The sequence below is a fragment of the Peromyscus leucopus genome, chromosome 18 (assembly GCF_004664715.2).
Source record: "Peromyscus leucopus breed LL Stock chromosome 18, UCI_PerLeu_2.1, whole genome shotgun sequence".
Taxonomy (NCBI): domain Eukaryota; kingdom Metazoa; phylum Chordata; class Mammalia; order Rodentia; family Cricetidae; genus Peromyscus; species Peromyscus leucopus.
In genome coordinates, this window is record NC_051078.1 from 20242354 (window position 1) to 20262202 (window position 19849).

At 36.7% G+C, this 19849-nt stretch overlaps 1 protein-coding gene across 6 annotated transcripts in view; it reads left to right on the top strand.

The window, feature by feature from the left end:
- Nav3 (neuron navigator 3) overlaps nucleotides 1–19849 on the top strand; it is a 767863-nt gene that overhangs the window by 371443 nt on the left and 376571 nt on the right. Inside the window, exon 1 of one of the 6 annotated variants that reach the window (XM_037211902.1) lies at nucleotides 1309–1934. The exons of the other annotated variants lie outside the window; for them this stretch is intronic. The gene's annotated coding sequence lies outside the window, so the exon portion shown is untranslated. Of the gene's footprint in view, nucleotides 1–1308; nucleotides 1935–19849 lie in introns of those variants that run through there. 6 annotated transcript variants of the gene reach the window in all.

Genomic DNA, 19849 nt, shown 5'->3' on the forward strand with positions numbered 1-19849 from the left:
TTTTTTAATATTGAAACAAATTAGAATAAAGGTATGAGAGTTCTTTCGATCAATGAAGTTAATGAGATAAGTTCTTCAAATGCCTGGGCTCTGTTCTATAGATACACTCAGTGTTAGTGCATGAACTTAGCATGAATTCAGATCCTAGATTCATTCCAGTCCCACTAAGACAAGCCACCTTCTCAGCCATTAGGTGATGTGGTCCGCAGCGTGCTGGAGCTTGTGTGAGAAGGTTGTTATGAATCATGATCAGAAGTATTTTGACTAGTGTGGGGTTTTCCTTCCTTCCTTCCTTCCTTCCTTCCTTCCTTCCTTCCTTCCTTCCTTTCTTTCTTTCTTTCTTTTAAACAGAAAGTAGCATAAGTCAGTTTTCATATAGGAACATGGAACAGTTTAGAAAGCATAAACTACAGGTAAAAAGCACAGACTACAGTAGTGTAGGTGAAATCAGTGAAGAAGTACAATATGCTTTATCATTGTCGAGAGGTGGGAGGCAGACACAGAAACATGACTTCTGTCACATCTCCTGAATTCTTACTTTGGGTGGAAAGAATAAGAGAGAGGCATAAGTGCCCATCTTTCCATCTTGATTTTAATAATAAAAGGTTAAAGAAGTAATAGTTCGAAGGGGACAGAGAAAATAAATTCAATTTTAGAAACAACACCCAGAAAATAGTTGTATATGTTGACATAAAAAGACAGAGGCTAATTATATATGTATGCACATAAGTTTCAATCCATTACTGGATTGATCTGAGGATGGACAATGTCATTATTTATCCCCTCCACAGCAATTTCAACATTGAGAATGGGAGTGAACCTGATTTCACAATGGCAGAGAAAGAGATAGATACTTCAACATGATGCTTGAATTCTTCCCCAATCCCAGTAAAATAGTAGCAAAGAGCTAAAAAAAAAGCACGAGGAAGATAGTGATTAACATGAGTAAGGTCTATGATGTTGGATGCTGAAATGCAAAAGATGTGTAATTAATAGAAAGCCCACAACCACCCAAAGAAGGAAAGACCAACAAAACAAACCTTTCCTTCCCTGGTGACTCTGGGATAGCACAGAAACTGGAGAGAAAGGAATCATTGAAGAGGTGCGTGAGAAAGGGCTTCAATTCTAAATGGGGGGTTAGTCTCCCGCATCCCACATCCATGGACAGTTATCTTTCAAGTTCTGACATAAGTGAACCAGGATATTAGGTCTAATAATGATCCTAAAAATATGAACAGTGACTGACAATGTAGATTTTAGAGAGAAACAAGCAGATCTTTTTTTTTTTTTTTTTTTTTTTTTAATGCTAGGATGCTGCCCTTTAACTTTTTGCTCTCTCGATAGGGGGATGATTGCTTCCTTCCTCAAGAAGTCTTGGTGTGAGATAAAGCAAAACTAGGGTAGAGGGAAAAATCTCCTTTTCCAATATAAGAAATGGAAAGACTGCTGAACGTGCCAGTGATAGGGAAAACCGTGCATAACACTGACCCAGTGGAGGAAATTTTAAAAAGAAATAGGTAAACGAGCTCACATACTTCCCTTTTGTGAACTGAACCTGTTGAGACTGGTACTACACTTTGAAAAGTTCCAGTAAGTGTTTTTCATATAAAATAATGTTTTAATTTTTTTTAAAAAAATGGTGGCTACATGTTGAACACCCAGAAACTCCAGATGGAGCACAGTGGCAGTCCGAATAAAGCCATCAAGGCCAGAAGGAAGTGCAGAGAGGCCCACCCCTGCAGTTGGCCTGAGGGGAAGAGCATTTTCCTGTGGGAGAAGTCTGAACTGGCTTCTGGGCTGTAGAGAATGAGTCAGCGGGCTGAGGAGGAAGAATTTGAAAACAACGTGAAGAGGGAAACAGCACACAAATCTAAGTCCTAAAAATTGTCAAGTGCGAACTGGAACCACAGCAAAAGACTGGGGTCTCTGCCAAGGTATGTTTTCTTTACCAGGGATTCCTCCTCATCTTTGGCTCTCTTGGATCAGCAGCTGCTCTGGAGGTCATGGGCAAGAGTGATAGAGTGGGCTCTGAGAGGTTTGCTGGAGAAGGGTCACAGTGTTGGGTTGCTGGAATATAATGAAGAACAGATGGATATGGATTGGAGAATGGAGGTGCATGTGAGCTAGGATTGAGAAGAATTTGACTCTGAGAGAACATCCTTGCAGAGGAAGTTTAGAGACAAGAGAACGTAGATCACGAACAGGCTTATGTAGAAGACATTGAGACTTTAGCTTGACCATTAGAAGGAGCCACTGAAATGGGAAACCAGTGTAATTGGTTTGGAACTTGTTTCATAAAGGGTTTCCCAGCATTATTATAAGAAATATATGGAACTATGAAAGATAGTTAGAACAATGAGAAAACGTATTAGACTGCAAATTGTTAGTACATAAAGTATCCCTAGAAAGGGAAAGGGCAGGACAGATATGAGAGGCATTAAGAAAGTATGATTAATGCTTTTTAGTGAAAGTATTCAGGAGGTAAGGGGGCATTCATTTCTGTATTTGTGGTTGAGTAGTTAAAGATGAAGCACCATGTTGTTCAATGGGGGAAGCAGGAGTCATAGTATTTGGGAGAAAAAATATGTGAGTGTAGCTTGAGCCATCCTGAATCTGTGTGGTGTAAGGACTTCCGTATGGAAAAATGCCATATTTGGTTTAAAGTGTCAGGGAAAACTGGGAGAAAGTGGATGTGTGTAGATGGGTTTGAGCTTGCCCTGTGTAGATCACCTGTGCAGGTTACCTATATAAACTGGACGTAGTTATAATCACCCCAAGGAGATACAGCCGCTTTCCAGAACATGATCTGTGGTCACTTGAGAAATAAATGCAGCTCAGTGGTGAAGAGCAAGCATTGAAGTTATGTTTGTAGGGAAAAGTTACATGAAAATGGTGATCAGAAACAAAGACCACAGAGGATATTCTTGATGGCGCAGAGTTCTGTGGTAAACCAGAGAAGAATGGTTCCATGAAACAACGGGGACTTCAAGGATGAAAGTGATGAGTTTCACTAATACGCCACTGAACTCTTTGGAAAGTAGGAACTTTTTTACTGGTTTGCTTTAGTTTCTTTATGCTTAATCCTCCTATCTTTTTTGTCTTAAAGCATGAATGAAGAATTTATGTGAAGATTATAGAGAGATAAGGGAACAAAGTAAACAGTTTGACTGATAGACGTTAGACTTTTAGAAGGAAGGAAAGAAAGACAGTAAAGACAGCTAAGGAAATTTCATTCTGTTGGAGATCTTTCATGTTGACATACTTTTGGGTGTACATGTGTGTGTTCATATGTGTGAGGGCACATGTCCATATGGAACCTCAAGGTTGATGCCAGGTGGCTTAATCATTGTTTTATTTACTGAGGTAAGGTCTCTTGTTGAATCTGTAGTTTGCCTTTAGGATAGATAGTCTTACTAGCCAGCTGTCTTAGGGGATCCCATCACTTCCTCCCCAGTGCTGGGATTACTGTTGAGCTGACACCCTTGTGGACTTTACCTGGCTTCTGGAGATCTGAACTTCAGTCCTCACTTGCCAATACCTTATGCATTGATCTATCTTCATAGACTCCTATATTTCTATTACCTAAAAGACTTAAAAGAAAAATCACCAAATAGATAAGAAGAGATCCTGGGAAAAAAAGTGGAGTGGCAGGGACAATTGAAAAGCATTTCAGTGGCAATCAGCCTCCAGAATGATAGGACACCAAACTTGGATGCAGTGTGGATGGGCATGTTTTTGCTCACTGATACTGTGAGGACAGAAGTAGCATTAGAAACCGGAGTTCTAGTAATTTGCCAAATTCCTCTATTTTACCTTCCTGTCTTCTAGGAAGTGATCATTTCTCCCGTCTCAGAATTCTTGTTGCATTCATAATCTTCATAATCATGGTCTTTTGAGGCTGCAGGTTTACTGTGCACTTGAAATCCCAGGCTATGCCTCTATGCCCTCCTGATTCCCACATTCTGGGGATAGGTTGACCAAATGATAAGTTCTAAAGAAAACTTTTGCTGTCTACACATAATGAATACTTCACCTAGAATTCAAACTGAGTTCTGAAGCAGTCATCAATGAGACTCATGGAAGTCAGGCAGTAATAACAACTGAGGTTTTAGATCTATGGATGGGATATAATTTTACAGCCCACACAGATGATTTACAACCTGGCCTCAAAGATAGGCATGCAGAAAATTGCAAGATGTGCCTTATTATTTATTTATTTACTTATTTTGTTAAGGCTCCAAATGTGGAAGGAATGAGTCAGCCTGTTTGGGACTCTAAAGTACCAGTTTCAGGGACCCTGCACAGCCCAAAGCCAGTTCCAGCAGAAAATTTCTATTAAAAATATTTCTGCTTCACAGAACTGCCTAATGTGACAACCTTGACTGTCCCCACAGAGTAAAAGTAAATACAAAGGCTCAAAAACAACACGCTTTCTACTCAAGGGCAGAATCAAGGTTATTTCCTTCATTTAATCTGAAATCTATTTTTGTTACTTTTTTCCTTGATAACCTTGATGTTTTACAAAGAGTCAGATCCGCCAAGAACAAGGTGAAGTTCAATTGTTTTGTTTTTTTTTTTCTAAAAATGCTGATATGTAAATAAATGTATAAATATCAGTAAATATAATGTATGTGCCCCTGAATAATATTGTAAGCCTTTTGGCACATATGTTAGAAATATGATATTCTTCACATAGTTGAAAATTATAATAAAATATTTTAAAAATAAATTTTAAAAATAAGGTGTGGAAAAATTGAAGATTCTTCTAAAGTCTTAGAAGATACCTTTTGGAAATAAGTATAATGGTCATTTGTTCAACATATTTAGTCAACTATAGTGTTTAATATTTAATTATTAATATTTAACAATTTTTAATTAATTGTATTTAATATTTAATTAAAATATTTAATGCTAAATACAAAAGCTTGGTTTAGTTATTATTAATTAAGATTTAAAGTATAATACCAATAAATAGGTAAATAACATTGTCTTAGTCATTGTTTACAATGGCAACTTATAAAAGAAAGCATTTAGTTGTGACTGGCTTACAGTTTCAGAAGTTTAATGTATTATCGTCATGGTGGGGAGCATGGTGGTGTGCAGGCAGATGTGGTGCTGGAGAGGTAGCTGAGAGTTCTACATCCATATCCTCAGGCAGCAGGAAGAGAGAGACATTGGGACCTGGCTTGGGCTTTTTGAGTCCTCAAAACACACACCTAATGACACATTACCTCCAACAAGGCTACACCTAGGTTTTAAGTCTATTTTCCCTTCTTTAAAGTTATGAATATTCTATGTCTGAAAAATATATAAAATATACTTATATATTTATATATATTATTTATATATTTACATATATATAAAATATGTTTTATATATTTATATATAAATATATTTTGAATTTAGTAAAACATGCCTTAAACTTCATTTTCATACACAAAATTTTACTTCAAAATGTTATTTCCATCCCAAGTATGGTGGTATATAGCTCTGTTCCCAGTGTTAATAAGGCCGAGGCAGGAGGATTGTGAATTTGAAGATAGCCTGGGTTGTATAGCAGGAACCTGCTTTAAAAAAGAACAAAGAATTATAACAAAATAGTTCTTTTTATTTTTTCTTGCAGTACAAAATGCTGAATACTTTCATATCCTTTTAAAATGTATTCCTTTACCTCAAATGAATTAAATGCCTGTTACATTAAATGAATGAACTAAAAAAATACTAAAAAGGACTTATGAATGCAATAGCACATATTTTTACCTCTGCGTTGATAAGGGCAATTAGGTTTGCTGGGACATTTCTTCATTTCTCATCTTCTGCCTCAAAATAGATTGTAAATATCATGTAGTGAGCTTTTCTCCAAGCTAATCACAGTCTGTAATGTATCCTTAATACATGTTTAGAGACTTGGAGAAAATTTGTGTTACCTACTGTTATATTCTTTGTGTGGAATACCCAAGAAAGCATCTTTCTAGTCATATGGGTTAGAGGTCATTTCTTTAAATATTTATTAATTTTGAAGGTTATAGATCAAGTTCTCTTTTTTCCTGAAATGAAGGCCTTTACATATGCACACCTACTTGTTAAATAGGTAGGGAATCCACCCAGAAAGCCATATGGAAGATGTGTCAGCTTTAGTTTTATTGATTCATAGTAAGTACCCAAGGGGAATAGTTAATACTTTCAGATATAACAAATTTATCAACTCAAGTTCCAATGTTTTCACTACAGAGTCTTTATCTAGTCTGACTGGTGTTTACTTAAATTGTATGTGGTTAGCCGATTGGGGGAGCCTAAGATGAACTGGATCCTGAAACACCATGTCTTATCTCTTTGCCTCTGTGCAAACTAGTGACCATTTTCCTTCTTCTGTTTCTTTTCACACATGCAAGTTAGAGCTTTTCACTGTGCCAAAACAAGTATGGAACATGTTATAGTTAAAGTAAAATATAGCCTCATGTGTCAGACTGTTATAAGGGCATTTGAGCTTTTGAATACTGAAGGATTTTGTCTTTGGCAACCAACAATGTCCTACTGTTCTAAAGAATTTACATTCTAGTTGCATGCTTACTATTCTTCAAGGGCATTGCATTCTGACAGATTCATCTCGGTTTTTATTATATTCCTAAAAATGTGGTTGGTCTCATTGCATGGATTTACAAAAATGAATGAAATACCCAGGACAGTCTTTTGGGCTGCATTATCAGGATGAATTGCAGGGGGAAACATGATTGTGAATAAGGCCATTTTAAGAGCTGCATAATAATTAAGGGGAGGAATGAACTGAGCTTAAACTTAGGTTATTCTTTGTCTAAATTTTCACTTGGCCTCATTGTAACTCTGAAAGAGGGTAAAGAAACAAAGGTATAGGGAAAAGAGAATTATAGCGTTCTTATTTGGCTTGAAGTTTCTTTGGATGTGCAAGCAGAAGATTTAGCAGCCGGATAGCTATATATATCTGGAATAAGAGGTAGATACAGGGTACAGATGAAAAGTGATGGGTCATTAGCTTTGAGATTTATGGATAGGTTACACTTACCTAGAAACATGAAGAAATACGTATCTTCTAAAAAGAGCACTATGTAGGATCTACCAGGGTAAACAAAAACCCTTCATTCTGATAATTTCCTACTCTTCACCATCTCTAAGGTGAAGAAGAAGAAATTCATACTTTGAAATCCTGACAAGGCCTTTTTGTTTATGATTTCTCCCCAGCTGGTTAGTTGACATAGACCTTATTTCAAAATTATTGAGGATATTCTGTGCTATACATACAACCATGTATCATCAAGGGTAATCGAGAATTATGAGTGAGTATTTAATACAGGGAAACAAGGCAGTATGACAAGGCAATTTGCTAATGTATCTATATATGTCAACATAGAAAGACAGTAGATAATATGAGAAATTAAAAAGTAAACTTACTTTATGCGCTTTCAGGAAAGATTTACAGCCACCCATTTTCCTCTTGTGTAACGGGTACATCCTCCATCATTTATGACGTCAGCAGTCACTGTTTTTCTAGTTACAAGTCTTTCCAGCATTACACACTGGTCTGATGAAGATGAATGTAGTCTAGAAGTTTCTATGGTGACACATTGTATTTTTCTATTTGTCATTTTTTGGTAACAGTATCATTAGCTTTCATCTATTCTGAAACCACTAGTGTTTAGCTCTTCCTTCTTCTCTCTCTACCATCACATTCCATTCTTCAACATTTGTTGAAGATATTTCAAAAATATCTACTCCTCTTCAGTTCATTTTCTTATACAGGTTCCTGGATCTGCACTTTTAATTTATAATCTTCTGCTATGTCCTGTGGTAATAACTCACCATATATATCCCACCTGAGTTGAGTTTGATTCTGGATTAAAATTCTTTCTTGAACTCTAAAAATGTTCTAAATTTAATTTTTCTTGCCATCTATTCTTATCTTAAAATATTTGGATTATTGGCTACTGGAAAGGAAGTGCCCAGACTTGACTGTGTCATCATTAATTTCTTTGTGTTTTGGTTCCATTGTGAAATGGGGACAAGGTTGCATGATGCTTTAAGATTATAAGAAGAACTAACTAGAACACTTGTAGGTACCTAGTGAGTGCTTCATAACTATTAATTATTATCTTTCCCTTTATTGACAGTGTCCCTTTTCCTAGGGCCAGTGAGATGACTCAGTGGGGAAAGGAGATTGCCACCAAGCTTGACTATCAGAGTTTGATCTCAGGATCCATATAATAGAAGTCGAACTTACTCATGCAGGCTATCCTCTGACCTACATGTAAAGATAAAATAAAACAAGTATAATTAAATGAAATATATAAGCCGGGCGGTGGTGGCGCACGCCTTTAATCCCAGCACTCGGGAGGCAGAGCCAGGCGGATCGCTGTGAGTTCGAGGCCAGCCTGGGCTACCAAGTGAGCTCCAGGAAAGGCGCAAAACTACGCAGAGAAACCCTGTCTCAAAAAAAAAAAAAAAGAAATATATCCACAATAAAAGCAAACATGTATATACATATATTGGGATTCAAGTGGGGATTATACAGGCATATATATATATATATATATATATATATATATATAGTTTTACATATATATATGTAAAACTATGTATTGGGCTAGGAAATTAAAATTTATTTGTCTAATCTGCAAAGGCACCTCATACCTCAATAAATTACTTTGGGGGGAAATGTGTCAACAAAAACCATAGTGGTTAAAGTTGTGGTTTCTAAATTTAGAGTCACATCCTGGCTTTCTCATTAACCATCTTTGTGGTCTGAGGCATACAATTAGTCTTTTCATCAGCTAAAATTGTGTGAAAGTACTTGACACACAGTGTTGTTGTTTTAAGGACTATAGCATGAGATTTAAAACATAGACTGACACATCTCAAGTAATGTGGATGCTAGCTATTGTTCTTGTCCACAGGCTTTCTGCTGAACTGAAACAGATTTGACATATGAAACATTGCATTGAAATATGTAGAATGGATGGATGGATTGGTGGAAAGATAGTTGGGTAGATGAATGGATGGATGGATGGATGGATTGGTAGGTCGGTGGATGAATGGATTGTATTTTTTATAGTGACATCTTTATACATTTTAATAGCATGAATCATTTTCTTTTTTTAATTGAACATGGTTCTACAGTGAGTAAAAACAAAATTAAGACATTTGGTTAGCTGTACACTATAATAAAATCTCCCCATATCCCAAAGAAGACAGATTTCTTTGTGTGTGGAAAAATTGATTAAATAGAAAATTCTTATCTCATAGTGAAAATTTTATCTTATAAATTTAAGCTAAGTCCATCTTGAGCATAGCTTTTTCTCTAGTAGCAAATCATAAAAGTGATGTAATAATAAATTTATGAGAGGCAAATAGATTTTAGCTGAACCTCAACAATTTTCCTCAGCTTAGCAGATTCCAGAAAATTACAGTAATACAAATGATGTAAGATGATGGACAGTTCAGAATCACATGTTGAGCTATCTTACAAAGAGTGACTCTTATTCAGGAGCTCTCAGTGTTAACATATAAAATGTAAATATTATGGTATTTTTTTCTACAATTCATGAAGGTTTGCATTATAATTGCTTAAAATAAAATTATAACGGGCAGTGGTGGCACACGCCTTTAGTCCCAGCACTCAGAAGGCAGAGCCAGGTGGATGTCTATGAGTTCGAGGTCAGCCTGGTCTCCAAAGCGAGTTCCAGGAAAGGCGCAAATCTGCACAGAGAAACCCTGTCTCGAAAAACCAAAAAAAAAAAAAAATTATAATAGGAATTAAAAAGTATGGTTGAACAATCATTTATATGGATTGGAAGAATGTCAGCAATGCTTCAAAGAAATAGACAGTTTTGTGTTCTCTCAGTTGAATTGATTCCAGCCATATTATGATGAACAATTTTGTCAATTCTTCTTCTATTAGTATATTAAATAGAAAAAGTTTCAATTCATTTAACTCTGTGATTGAAGTTATGGTTACAACTCAAGACATGCTAATTTTCGGCTCCTATAATGGATAGATTTCATGTGTCTTTTCTTATTATTCAATTTTTGCATTGTAATTTTCATCCTGATGTAGACATGAACAAATAAGCAATGTAGTGATAAATTTAATGCTGATATATACTTTATTAAATGTGTCAACATTTTACTTTTCAAGCAGCATTTCTAGTATTTAGAAATTCTAGATAGAGAGCCAAAATGCTTTAGCAACTGTGAAAAAAAAAATCTAGAAATTGAAAAGATGATGTAGACTACAGATAAGAGTTAAGGTAAGGAAAAAATGGACCTCGTTGATGGAAAAACATTATTTTTGAGAAAATGAATACATAGACATTTTTTTTCAGTAATTTAGCCTTTGCTGCTCTTGCAGGGGACCCTGGTTCCATTTCCAGCACCCACTTGGCAGTTTATAATTACATTTGTTTATTTTAATAAATTTATTTATTTATTTTATATCCCTGCCATTGTTTTCCCTTCCTCCTCTCCTCCCAGTCCCTCCCCTACTCCCCTCTGTAACTATAATATACATGCAGAGTTTCTAGGTCAGTTCCATATAGGTTCTTTGGTTGTTGGTTCAGTATCTGTGTGCCCATATGAGCCCAGGTTGGTTGATTCTGTGGGTTTCTTGTGGTGTCCTTTGACCCCTCTGGATCCTACAATCCTTTCTCCTCCTCTTAAGCAGGATTCCCTGAACTTGGGTTAATGTCTGGCTGAGGGTCTACATCTGTTTCCATCAGTTACTGGATAAAGCCTCTCTGATGACAATTGGGGTAGTTACCAGTCTGGTCACAGGAGTGGATAGTTCAGAATCCACTATTCTAGAAGTCTTTGCTGGATCTTCCTCGCAGATTTCTGAGAGATTCCCTTATGCCAGGTTTTCATCTGATCCTGAAATGCCCCTTACCCCTTCTAGTAGTCTCTTTAAGAACTCTCCCCACCTGTCCCTTGCCACCCTGATTGCTCATGCTCTCCCATTCCTATCTGCCCTCGGTATATTCACAAAATCTCTTCTATTTCCCCTTCCCAAGGAGATCTGGGCATTCCCACCATGAACCCTCCTTGTTACTTAGTCTCTGTGGATCTGTGGATTGTAGCATAGTTTGCTGTGGTTATCGATTACACTGTATGCTGTGAATGTGTTGCTCTCATTGGTTAATAAATAAAGTGATTGGCCAGTAGCCAGGCAGGAAGTATAGGCAGGATAAAGAGAGAAGAGAATTCTGGGAAGTGGAAGGCTGAGTGGAGAGACGCTGCCAGATGCTGCAACGTGTAAAGATAGCAGTACGCCACGAGCCATGTGGCAAGGTATAGATGAATAGAAATGGGTTAATTTAAGATATAAGAACTAGATAGCAAGAAACTTGCCATGGCCATACTTAATAATGAAATATTATGTTAATCATAATTACAATTATATATCACTACTATTGTGGAATTAGAGAACATCATACTTTGATAAAGATGCAATTCAAGTTAAAGATATCGTTTCACTCAGTACATTGCTCATATCCGTAAATTCCATTCTCGCACTAGGACCACTACTGTGGTACTGAATTAATTCTTGTGACCATTTTGTAAGAGGACAGATGTATGAGTAAGAATCCTTTAATAGTTACCAAAGATCAAAATATACTGGGATAATTCTGGAAAAGAGCATGCTTGCCAGTTGTTACTTGTGTGGGGCGCTCTCTCTCTCTCTCTCTCTCTCTCTCTCTCTCTCTCTCTCTCTCTCCTTACAGATCTTTTGCTCATATATTATGGTTTCCAGTTTTGTATTTTTAGGGATTTTCTGTGTTGGCCAATGTGTGTCTCAGCATCTATATGTATTTCTTGTGCTTTTTCTTTGGCTTTATTTGTTTGTTTGTTTGTTTTGTTGTTGATGATTTGTTTATTTTTTCCTATTCAGATTTTTTGTTCTTATTTTATCTTATTTTATTATTTTTTTCTTTTCCTTATTTGGATGCCTAAATGAGAGAGAAGAAGAAATGGTATGCATTTGGGTAGGTGGGGAGGTGGAGAGGATCTGAAGGAGCTAAGGGGACGATACACAGAATGTATTATATGCAAAAAAATCTATTTTCAATAAAAAAGTCAGAAAATTTTTTTCTCTTCAAAATTGTAATTGCTACTCAGTATTTACCTAGGATTTTAGTTTCCCAGATAAGAATGAGAAGATATTAACCTTTTTGTTTTTAGTGATGAGATTTTCTGACTTTGTGCTTTTTAATATCAGTTGTTTCTTATACAAAACACACTGTGAGATGTGTCTAACTATATTGCTAGATTTAATTAAAGTATATCCTTCTTAAGACTATAGTAATCTCTTTGAACTTTACTCCACCCCCATACATTATAGCTTTGCTGTAATTACTACTGTTCATTCTTCCATTAATTTATAACAAATATTATTTTAAAGTACTATCTTAAACATTACAGTCTGCAATTATTATTATATTAGAAGTCATTATAAAATAATGAAGTTATATTTCTAGTTAATGAAATTATTTCATCTGTTTTATTGTGCTGGGAAATCCCAATTTCAGTAGGACCACTTCTGTAATACTGAATTTTTTTGTTGTGCCCATTTTCTTGAGGACATATGGGAGAATAAGAAGTTGGGTCACATACTGTTAGGATTTATTCATTCTGGGTGCAGCTAAGGCTTTCTTTGACCTTATTATCCTATTTGATTTGGACTGTGTGGCCAGGTGGCATTCATTGGCCCTTGTAATACCAAGAATCACTTGAATAGGGGTGAGAGACAGTGATGAAAGAGGAAATTCAGTTGACAGATTTGCTTAGGAGATGATCAGGTCCAATGGCTCAAATTGTGGACATTTTTTAAGGAAGTGGAGCTGAGTGGAATATTATGTGAGCATTCTGCCAGCTGCATCTTCAGCTAGAAAGGAAGGAGTGTAAGATGTCATCCCTGTGGGTTATTATTAAACAACCTTAGAATGAGCTCAAGGCGTACAGGAGAAAAGGGTCACCAATGATATTTGAAGGTAGTAGCAAAGCTCAGGGTATTTGTCCTAAGACTCAATGGTGTCAGTCAGTATAGAGTCAAAATTTTGCTGAACAGCAGTGAGCTCTGGTGAAATCACTTACCTGAGTCGCCCAGGGTGAGTTGTAAGCTTTGTAGAAGTCCTTTAGAGAAAAGAACAAAGAAAAATAAACCCTCAAATACAGAGGACAACGGTGAAAACTAAAGTGACTGTCAGAGCAGACACTTTCCTGGGGTCAAGAAAATCCAACAATACAAACTCAGACTAAAAATCCAGGCAGACTCAGAAGATGGTGAATGACTCAAAAGCTAAACATAGGACTGCAGTTGACTCTGTTAGTTAATGTTAGTAAGCAGACCATTGGAGAGCCTATAATGCTATAGGATATATATATATAGGCAAAATGTAACAGTTTTATTGCTACGGCATTTGTTAACAATAACACCATGCCGTGTTTTCTACCTATACGGGTAGTTGGCAAGCCTTGCCTTACCATGATAGATAATAAGTATACCTGGCTTGGGCAGGGAAGTGTTGGTAGGGGATCATGTAGTCTCTAACTTGGCATTCAATTGTACTCTCCTAGCACAGAAACAGCATTAGATGGTATCCAAATGCATTTCCATGAAAAAAGGTAGTTTTCTAGAAGTGTTATCGTCTGGTTTCCACCAGAAATCAGCACAAAACTACCTTTCAGTGTAAACAGCAGTAAGGGTCTCAGACAAATGGCCTACTTGCTCAGTGAGTTATTAAAGAGCTTTACTTTACAGATCTATCTACACCAACACATCTGTATATGCATACATGTGCATATATATTGTATTGTATTACCAATACTGTGTTGCGACTTCTGAAATACATGTGAAAACTCAAAGAACCTCTGCTCAGATAAATGCTGGTGTGTTTATAGGAAGAGATGAGGAAAGGAAATGGAGAATAATGTAATCATTATAAAATCTGAAACAAAGTGACTCTCAAGACTATGATTATAGAATGCCTGTACACTGTGAAGGAAAATTTCTCTATCTTTGGCCCTGAGGTCATAATTCTAGGCAGTCTCCAACTGGGAACTTGGTTCTTACACACCACACTGCAGCTACTTTCAGATTTGGAAGGGTGAAAAAATGACTCATTTTTCCAGGATTATTATTTCTGCTTCTTCATTCTGCTAAATGTCAGAGTCTAAATTGTTATTAAAAGTGAAATATATCTAAAAGTTAAATAGATGGTTTTCAGATTCAATTACACTGTAGTAGCTATGATAATGTTTTCTTAAAATATTTGGTGCTTTGGAACTAGGGCCGTACTATATTTTTATACATTAATTTTCTTAGTAATTAAAAAAACATTATTTTTTTGAGATTATAGTGTGATTACATCATTTTGACCTTCCCACTCCTCCTTCTAAACCCTTCATGTAAGTAATATACCACTGTCCTCTCTTTCAAATTCATGACCTTTATTTAATTATTGTTACATATATATGTGTACATGTGTATGCGCACACAAACACATGTATTCCTAGATACATGAATATGGCCTTCTGAGTTCATATAATGCTACTTTTATGTATGTACGTTAGGGCTGACCCTTTGACATTGGATAACCAATTGGTGTGTTCTTCCCTGGGGAAGACTGTCTCTCCCTCTTTCGGCATTCCTTAGGTACCTTAGTTCTTTGTTTAGGGTTTAGGCCTTGTGAGCTTTACCCCTTCCGTATTAACATGTCCATTGGTGTCATTCTTGTTCAGGTCATGTTAAGACAGCCATATCAGTGAGACTTTAAAGGGGTGGTTTCTGACATTTCTATATTATGTATTTACATGACTATAGACTCCTGTCTTTTGGTTATATTTTGTAATGTTTTCCATAAGGAAAATTAAAGCTATGGTAGATGAATTCCCTTAATACTTACAACTCACTATATTAGGATAATACTTAAAATTTAGTGCAGCTACTTTTTGAAATAGCCAGGAAACAGCGTCTAAAAATTAACAAAAGCAGTATCAACTTACCTTCTTTTGATAGCACAGAATGCTTTGTTAGAAGTACCTAGAGCCATCATCCATCAATGGTGATTGCATAATAAAAGGCAATCTGATGGTTTGGGATGGAAAATTGGATCAGGCATTCAGTGTCATGGCCATATCTTTTCAACACTGTGAGAATCGTTCAGTTACCACATTCAGTTTCCAACTTCCATTTGAGCTCTTATAAACCCACTGTCAACCCCAAATTTATATTTTTTGTAGCAAAACCTTTATATGTCAAGCTTTCCTAGATGGAGGATTAGATTAAAATTTGCCTCATAAATTTAAATAAATTTAGCCAAACTTGAGAAACAAGTTGTGCCCATTTAAGAATGAATAAAAAAAGTCATCCTATGCAATCACATAAATAATAAGCCACATGAATGATAGAGAAGCAGAGCCACTGGCACCAGCATGGGTGGACCTTAGAGACATTATGCTTACGTGATATAATTTAGAGAGAGACAGAGAAATGTTTCATGACACATTCTCATGGGGAGACTCAAAAATAAGTCGAATTCATAAGTTAACAATATTGTGGCAGACAATTCCAATTTGCTAAGATACTTTCTAGTGTTCTTGTCACCAAACAAAACAACAAAAATAATAAATAGGTAAGATAATCTTACCATAAAAAATGGTAAGATTATCCATGTATGAGATGGCTCGTGGTTTCAATATGAACATATGTCTTTTTGTTTATCACACCATACACTTCAAATGTATACATCTATCAGTCTACATCTGGGAAAATCAATATGGTGCACAAATTCATATTAGAAACTGTTCATGTTAGAGAATAACTCTTCATGAATCAGACAAGAGTCTGTGTCTTGGTCACATTTTTTTTTTGTTGTTGTTGTTGTGACAAAAGCCTGAGAAAAACCACTTAGTTGAAGAAAAGGTTTATTTAGGCTCAAAGTTTCAAAGATTGCTTGGCCTTGTCTCTAGGCCAACACAGGACTTTCATGACAAGGATTCATAATGAAAAGGGACTGTTGACCTCATGGCCACTTAGTGGAGAAGAGGGAGAAAAGGGGGTTCAGTCCCAATATTCCACTCAAGGGTATGCCCACCAAACCAAATCCTTTGTACAAGGGTGTGTCTCCGAAAAGGGGGTTCAATCCCAATATTCCACTCAAGGGTATGCCCACCAAACCAAATCCTTTGTACAAGGGTATGTCTCCAATGACTCAACTTCTTTCATCTGTTCCATGTAGCAACACAGACTGGTGACCAAGCCTAGAGCATGGGATTTTGGTGGGGGAGGGGAACATTTAAGATTTAGGTTTCATCCTTCTTTTACCTGGGTTAGAACTGATTTATAATGAAAGATTGTATGTGCCACATTTCTGTGATGAGTAGACAGAAAGCAAACAGACAAGGGAATGTAACTGGAAGGAGCCGAATAAAGCTCATTCCAGAGTCACTTTGCTCTGTTGAGGGACATTCAAGGATCAGGCCTTGAAGCCTCAGTTCTGTCACTGTCAGGCAGAAAAAGTTTTCCAAAACTTGTAAAACTTAAATGCCTTCATAAAAGATATTTTGCAGGTGATAAAACCATGAGAGCTTTAATGTGACAGATGAAAGACCCGGACATGGAAATAGGAAGAGATGACAGAGTGCATCAGAATAATAGTGTGGCATTTAAGGGTCAACACTTATTTTTAAAAATCAACATGAGAGATTTTTAAATCGCGGAGGTACAGCTTGAGAGTAAATGATGTTGTTTTAAAGGTTGGGATAAGGCTTTTTATATGACTATAAATTTAACATGAGCCAGCAATATGATGTGGTTGCTAAAAATAAACATCAAAACTGTAGGCATGATAGAAATGTAGTAAGGATCAAAGAAAGTCATGAGGACACTGTGCTCCCGGATGGGTGGCCGTATCTGAGGGGCCACGTATCTGTTTTAAGTGAGTGCCTGATAGATGCGATGGGCGCAAAGGAGGCTGACAAGTTTTCTTCTAATATTTAAAATACCAGTGGTACTGATCCAGAATTAATTCTTAAAAATTTAATTTAATTTTAGCTTGTTACTCTGTGTGTGTGTATGTGCATGCGTGCTTGTATGTGTGCGTGTGCGTGTGCGTGTGCGTGTGTGTGTGTGTGTGTGTGTGTGTGTGTTATGACACATTGTTGAGAGTGTTTCCTTCTACCCTCAAGTTTAAGAATCTAACTCCAGTTGTCTGACATCCTGACAGGCTCTTTTGTCCACCAAGCCATCTCTCTAAGCCCTTGAATTCTATCTCTGAAGAAAAATCTTCAAGAAGGTAGTACTCAGTACTCAGTACAGTAGTCTCTGTACAATGGGCAGCCAATGCCAGAGAGCCGGGGAATGGGGATTCTTCCATTCAGTGAGGATTAAATGAAGTAGTTTACCCTTTCTTACAAAAGGCAGTAATAAAGTGAAAATTATTTGAAGGCATGAAGAAAGATCCCCCTGCCTCATCAGTGAGACAGGCTGCCTTAGTGCTCTGATGCTTGATTAGCTTTTTGTGCTTTAGGAAGCAGGTTCCATAGACCTAGAGGGGACATTTAAAGACAAAAATGGTCACATAATTTGAAAGTGGGAAGGAAGCACATCAGGGCATACCATTTGCATTTCAAAGGGAAGGTCAGCGTAAGTTACACCCTGGTTTTATTAAAAATTGTAAAATAAACAAACAAATAAAAAGAGCCACCGAACAAGACAGTCACCGGAAGTGATGGAGGATAAACTTTGAATGCTTTCATGGACTAACAGGGTTGCAGTGTTTTGAAGTCTAGTTCACTCGGGGATTGCTGAATTGAAACTGCGTCTGGCTCAGTGACTTTTTTTCTCGAGTGCTGTGGATTTCTACATTTCTATAACCAATTCTGAAAATATCCTTTTTTTTTCTCTTGCTATGGTTTGGAGACAGGCTAAGAGTTCTTCTGTATAATTTCAGAGAAGACAAAATAGCTCTTTCTTTGAACAAATAGAATAGTCTTTCTTCTGCCAATAAGCACATGGAAATTTGTTGTTGAGGAGCATTAAGGTATATATAAGTTTACTCTGTTACAGAAGAGACAACAAAGATTCTTTGGGACCACTCTGCTTCAGAAAGAGGGCCCAAAGCCTACTTTGCAATGACTTTTCTTCTCCAGTCCAATATTTATGCTTACCTAGACATATGCATAAATACGGGCAAACTGTTCTTTTGTTTTCTAGAAATGTCATTCGAATCCAAGAATAGATTCTGTATTCTTAATCACAGAGTACATATCACACATTGTTCCATTAATGGTTTTTTTTTTCTCCTTTCACAACTGAGTTTATAATCAGCTCTTCTGTGACATTAACACGTTAAAGTTATTCTTGGCTTGTTATGTAAGAAAATATTGGAAATATTAGGTATCTGCAGGGAAATATTTTTAAAACGTATTACCAGATGGGTGAGCATTTATCCTTTCCAAGAATATGAAATTATGACTCATTTTTATCTCTGGTTTTCCACCGTAAAGAATGGGTGTCAGATTCCTATGTAATTTGGATTTGTTTACCCAGCAGTTTTGTTTGTCCGTGCAGTTTTCTGTGTGCCAATTGTGGTCAATATTTGGTTTCCATAAAAGGTATGAATTTTCTTTGAGGCTATCTTCTCTTCCCATTGCCAAACCCACAACTGATGTGCCATTACTTTGACTTTTGTTCTTAATTTAAACTTGGCTCAGATCTGGTCTTTGGTGTAAAACATGAAACATACTCCATTTTGACATGGAAGCTTGGAAGGAAAGTGTTTGCTGAACATTTTCTAAGGGACTATGTAGACAGGATGTTTGTGTTTCTCTTATGGGGACAGAACTACTCTCCCTGAGTGCCAGTACCCACAAGCTCAGGGTTGGGTTTACTTTAGAAGGCAGTCGAGCAAGATTTCATTTTTCTTAGTTTATAGGTAGAAGCAGATAAGAGCACCCAGAGTGTTTCAGCATAATGGGATTCAGAGTGAGCCAAGACAGACAGATATTCGCCTTGGACTTGATGGGTATTTCATTGCTGAAATTCTATAGAATTGACTGGGTAGTGTTGAAGTTCTATATTCAGATTATCTAGCCTTAAATCTTGCTTCTACTATTTATATGTCTAAATAGTTAGCTTCACCAAAGCTTTCTTTTTTTCAAAGTTCTAAACTAACATAGTGTCTTGAATTTGTAGAACTGTCATAAGTATTAAATCAAGCCAATGGTCAGTCCAGTGAATGACAAAGGGTACCCTACTATCCTCCTCTTTAAGTTCATCTATCAAATTTGGAAGGATGCTTGGAATTCATCCCGGGTAGCCCTGAAGATTAGGGATTTTTGGAGAGCTAGTGTTTTTCAAGTGAGCATCCATACTTTGGAAAAAATCCAAATGGCCTTCTGTAAGAGCTATGTGAAGAGGTACCTAAAACAAACACAAAGTAAAATAAATAAATAAATAAATTCCTACTGACTTCTACCTGTCAGAACAATCCATTCCTTTGTATTTATGAGTGTCTACAACCCATGCAGTAGACAGAACGAACAACTTACCGTTCTTACGAGCACGCTGCCTTACATATTCCGCGGCACCTCATAAAATTTATTTTCGACGGAGGTTTATGGCAAAGCCGGCACAGTAAATTTTTCCCTTGAAAATATTCTCTACATCACGTCCCTTTTATAGTACATAACCATTCCGCAATGGAGCAGTAGCGATCGCTGAGCCTAATGGTGGCCGGAAGCAAACTTCCTCCCGACATCCAACAACAGCTTCCCACGTGTGCTTCTTCTCGCCCTCCATCCCTAGGTCTGGATCTACTGAGGT